This window comes from Olea europaea, chromosome 18 (assembly GCF_002742605.1).
Source record: "Olea europaea var. sylvestris chromosome 18, O_europaea_v1, whole genome shotgun sequence".
Taxonomy (NCBI): Eukaryota; Viridiplantae; Streptophyta; class Magnoliopsida; order Lamiales; family Oleaceae; genus Olea; species Olea europaea.
The window spans coordinates 13,173,957-13,179,647 of record NC_036254.1 but is presented as its reverse complement, the minus strand read 5'-3'; the positions used below and the strand labels follow the sequence as shown (position 1 = coordinate 13,179,647).

Below are 5,691 nucleotides of genomic sequence, written 5' to 3'. Positions count from 1 at the left end.
TAAAAAATTAAATATTACAGTAAATTGTTGAGATGCTTACCTATTATTTTGACAAGGTAGATACGGTATGATTTCCAATTTCATGTGTTTATTTCTATGTTTTCTTAAACTTGGTTTGTCGAAAAAAATGTCTGTAGATATCAATAATGATTGTACTACAGTCAAAACTGGTTCTGCACGTAATTTAATTGCGTTCGGTGTAGGCTGCAATCATATACATGAAATTTCAACTTTTGAAAGTCGACAAGAAAAAGAAACCAAATGTTGCCTGGATATGTGGATGGAATCAATAAATAGTTGTATATTATCCACGGACGAGCAAATACATGTAATTCTCCTTTTATGTACCGTTGTAATGTATTGAAATTACTTATAAAATGGGCAGCTCTTCCTTTTATAATTGAATACCAATGAACACATTCATTCTCGAATCTAAGGTCTATGATTGCATATTCTTTAGAAAGCGGGGGAGATCTATCGTGAATAAGTCTTCTCAACAGCTTTAATTCTATATCAATATGCTAGTAAAAAAAATGTAAATTAGATATATTAATAACGGAGTAAAATTAATTATGATTACTAAAGTTGACTTACCACAATATTTATATCTTTCATTTGATTTATTATATTTATTAGCGACTGTCTTCCGTATAAATTGTCGATTTCATCTTTCCAGTATGTGCTGTATAAGAAAAAATTAAATTGTCGTCAAATAAGTAAAATACAAATTAGAATATTTAAGTTAACGAGGTTAAATTTAATATCTTACTCTGATGGATTTTGTGATATCCATTCTCTAATATTTTTGTATCTGTCGATGTTATAGTCTTCTAAAATATTAGTTGGCGTTGTTGATGGAGATTGTGTCTGTTTCTGCTTACCTTTTTTTTTCTTTCGTCGATCTTTCAACGTTTCTTGTATGTTCAGATGTTGAAGGGACTTCGAATTCAACTGGACTTGTATGAGGAGGCACATCTCGTTGTACATAGGCTACAATTATTTTCATGTGTGATTTCCAGTCGGATAACTGATTCTGCATATTTCGATTTTGTTCATCAATGTAAGACTTCGTTAAATCGAAACTAGTATCTACATAAGATTGCATGTTAGATTGTAAGCCCTGGAAGTAGTCTTGTTGGTCTTTTTGCTGATGTTCAAAAAATTGTTTCTAATTGTCAAGAATTGTCTGACAGAGAGCTTCTTGCTTTTCAAGAATTGTATGATACTGAGCTTCTTGCTTTGTTGATTCTTGAATCATATGTGTTTTTAAGCTGTCGTAGAAACCAAAGACATCTTGTCTATGTATATTGAACATCTGTTCCATATCTTGTTTAATTACATAATTTGAGCTACCAGAAGAAGTAGATTCAACTCCATTTGAAGTGTGGATAGTTCTTTCTTGTGTATGTATGTTATTTCCTGGAATTTGTTGTGTTACATTGTCCAATTCACCATTGACAATGTTGTTTAGTATATGATGTTGGTTGTCAATTGGTAGCGAAAGATTTGTACACCAGAATGTTTCCAATTCTGCTTCAGTAGGATTTAACGTTACAATTACTGTAATCTATAATTGTAATAAAATATCAGATGTATTTTTTCAAATTTATAAATAAAGAATTAAATATATATTTAATTGTATATTGAAATAAACATACCTCTTGAGCAGTCAAAATTTATCTAATAACATGTTCTGTTAATACTATTTGATGCTGGCATTTATGCATTCGTGGACATTTTAAGCTTGTACGAATACGATGACCGAATTGCCGTCCAATTTGAGGAAAAGCTTCATATATCCAATACTGAAATATAAGTAAAAAGAAATATTAAAGTTTTTATATGATTAAATTATATATAATGGGGAAAATGAAAGAAAAATATCTGGAATGCAAGCAGATGACCTGCAACGAATATTTACAGTTTGTTTGGTCATTTTGTTGTATTCTTCGTACTCTTTCAAGCTGTGATTCTTGTAATAAATTTAATATGTCTTACGTCCTCATGGATACATAAGGAACGCATCAAATTGTTCAACCATTCCAAGAGTTTTGAAATCGATCTATCTTCCAGTTAGTTTTAAAACGCATTAGACGAGCATAACTAATCCCAACTTAAATCTATCTTCTTGATCTTGACACATATGAAATACTTCAGAAAGTCTTATCATAGTAATTCTCTTTGAACCATTGAAGTATTCATCCCTAAGTCGAGTATTACTAAAATTGAGATTAACAGTAACTTCATGGCATGGTAATCCAGTGATTGGACAAAATTCTTACAGGCCAAAACGGGCTACATGATCGTGTAATTGTACCCAAATTTCGTTATTTTTACCACAATTTATAAGTCTCATTATGAACTAATGTATTAATTTGCTGCTAAATTTTTCATTTTGCTTTTTATACATACTTCCGCAAATAAATCCTTGGAATCGACTGCACAATAAAGAAGCTTGATCGTCTGCATCTATAAGTTCCATAAAATCTTTAAGATATTGATGATTTGCAAATTGAGTAATCGTAGCAGAAAAACATTGATTTAGAAATTATATGTATTCTAACGACATCTGCAAAAATTATTTAAAAAAAAAACTATTCATTAGTTAACAAATTTATTCACATACTAATCTAACATAATTTTTTAGAAGCTGGCAAATTTTTATTATTATGATGAATGATATTTTACGTACTACAACTTTATTAAAAATAAATTTAAGATTATATCTATACAACTTGAAACATTATTTTTTGTCGTTGATCTGAAACTGTATATGTATTGTGATGGAAATGATAGCTACTCAGATTTTCATATTTGAAACTTAATAGTACAATATATGCATGGAACAATATAATTTGCAATATGATTAATATACAGTTTAAATAAATAAAATTTGTGAACTTTAATAATTACGCAATATATTTGAAGAAAATGTTATACAAGAATTTATGAAATTGGAATAAGTTAATAATGAGCGGAGAAAAATAATTGTAAAAAATAATATTAAAAAAACAAAATATAACTATAAAAATAAGTAAAGTCAATTACAGGAATGAATAAAAAAAAATTCTGTGTCGACATACAAGAACAAAATTATATAATAATCATTCCAATACTTTCGAACAAAATAAATAAATTTATATAATTAAAATTCAAACAATTTATAATGAATTTGATATATAACCCGTCAATTTATATCTGTATTATTTATTTTGAGGAAATTGTAATTAATCGTATGTATTTCATAATTTTTTTATTCTGCACATGCATGTCGGCCTCATTAGTAGCTTCTGCATTTGGTGGCATAAATTAGGTTTCAAAATTGAAACTATATGTTTTCCATCCAATCTCAATTTAACTTTTACAAATTATAATTCCCAATGGTTCAGTTCAATTGCTCTTCAAGACAGGAGCAAATTCAAACAAGCGTAAACTTTATTATGTAACAATATATCATAAATGTAGTACATATGTTAGCTGGATACTATTTTAAAACATCTAAATTGGTTCATCACTTATTTAAAAAAGGAACCTTTTAAAAAATAAAAAATAAAATAAAAAAATTCACATTTTACTTAAAAGACGTTAAATTTGCTCAAAAAACACAATAAAAGGACATAAAACTTACAATTTCAGTTCATTAAACTTATTCATCAATAAAGTCACCAACAAGAATCAACAAAAAGACTGATTACGCTAATTTGTATAGAAACCCATGAGGGGACTAAACAATCTCAGAATTCTCGTACAGTTTTGGCCATGAGCCACTGTAATTTCTTCTCCAATAGAGGCAAAGAGTGAAATTTAACTGGCAAAGAGTAGAATTTAACTGGATCCCACCTTGAAGAAGCGCGGAGTCCGCGCAGCGTGGAGTGACTCCGCGCAGCGCGTTGTGCTACACTTCGACATCTTCTAAGGTGAAAAAAAAAAGAAATTAATATGCGCATGTCGTACTGTAAAACATGATTTTAGTGTGCTACCTTAAACTATCATAGGAGAACTCGACACTACAGATTTAAGCTTGAATTGCAAAAAATTTGAAGATCATTTGTATAACTTTTTAACAAAATAGTATTTATAAATAGATTATAAATTTATTTTTATCACATGAAGGTTACCTTTTTGCTGTAGTCGATCACGCAGGAAGTTTGATTAGACAGGAAACTTGCAAAATGCTTGTCAAAAAGAAAATGGTTAAAGGTGAGTAGTAGTTCAAATGTTTATGTAAATAGATGAAGGATATATGTTGGTGAGTAAATCTTGGTAGTTGAAATGTGGGGTGAGTAAATGTTGGTAGTTCAAATGTGGGAGGAGTAAATGTTAGTAGTTGGAATGTGTAAATGCAAATTGAATTTGAATATAGTTTATTTCCATTCATTTAATTAAGTATTTATGTTTTTAATGTATTCAGTATTTAAGTGGTTGTATGTGGTAGTTGCCAAAAAAAGAATAATTAAATAATTGAATGAGTAAATGTGGTAGATAGCGTTTTTAATGTTCATAGGTGGACATTAGTGAATAAATATTGATGAGTAAATGTTAGTAATTGAAATGTATATGGTTGTATGTGATTAATTGAAAAAAAAAATTATTGGTTGAATGTGGTAGATAAATTTTATAGAATATTTTGAACATAGATACATATTTTGATATACTTTTGAATGTTGATAGATAGACGTTTGTAGATAAATGTTGGTAAATAGACGTTAGAGACAAATGTAATGTAAATGTAAATCTAATTTTAATTTTAATACAGTTTATTTTAATCGATTTAAATTATATTGTATTTATGCGTTGCAATTACGTGGTCTTAATGTATTTAATGTGTTTGCTAAAAAGAGAATAGTTAAATGGTTAAAGTAAATGCAAATTTAATTTTAATATAGTTTTATTTCAATTGATATAATTAATATTGTAGTTGGAATTAAGTGTTCTTAATATATTTAATGTTGTAAAAATTTAATCAAATTTTTTTTTAATATATTGTTGTCTGAAGCATCTTGGGTAGCGCGGAGTGTTTGGAACGTGTAAATGAAAATTTCATTTTAATATAGTTTTTTTGAATTTATATAATTAATATTGTATTAAGAATTAAGTGTTCTTAATGCATTTAATGTTGTAAAAATTTAATCAAAATATTTTTTTTTAATGGTGTTGTCTGAGGCACTTTGGACAGCGCGGAGTGCTCAGCTGCTAAAGCACTCCGCCCAGCGCGGAGTGTCCTTGGGAAGCACTCCTCACAGTGCGGAGTGCTCGAAACTCCGCGCAACGCGGAGTTGCTATATGTTTGATTATTTTTTAATGTTAAACAAAAGAACACCTTTAAAATAAAATTATAGTTAACATGGCTAGGTTTTAATTTGAATTTTTTACTATCACACGAAAAACGTAATATATGTAAATGTAAATTTAATTTGAACATAATTTTTTTTAATTAGTATAGTTAATATTATACTTATGCATTAGAATTAAGTATTCTTAAAGTATTTATAATGTTGTATAAATTTAGTTATGGAATAAAAAAATCTTAAGGAAAATTTATAAAGCATCTGTGTAATTGTTAAACACGAACTGCAAAATTGAATAAATTGCTGAAGTGTTATTTGACAAAAATACAAAAATATTATAGATTAGCAAAATGGGGTCGATTACGATTTAATGGTTGAATATTTGTTGGTTATTTAATGTTTT

The 5,691-nt window shown here is 28.1% G+C and overlaps 1 long non-coding RNA gene across 1 annotated transcript; it reads right to left on the bottom strand.

The window, feature by feature from the left end:
* Window positions 1-3,569: 3,569 nt before the first annotated feature.
* LOC111366483 lies at window positions 3,570-4,386 on the bottom strand. Its single transcript, XR_002697665.1, has 2 exons — window positions 4,119-4,386; window positions 3,570-3,912 (listed from the first exon to the last, which is right to left on the bottom strand). It is a non-coding gene; the product is annotated as an uncharacterized LOC111366483 (long non-coding RNA).
* Between the last annotated feature and the right edge of the window lie 1,305 nt (window positions 4,387-5,691).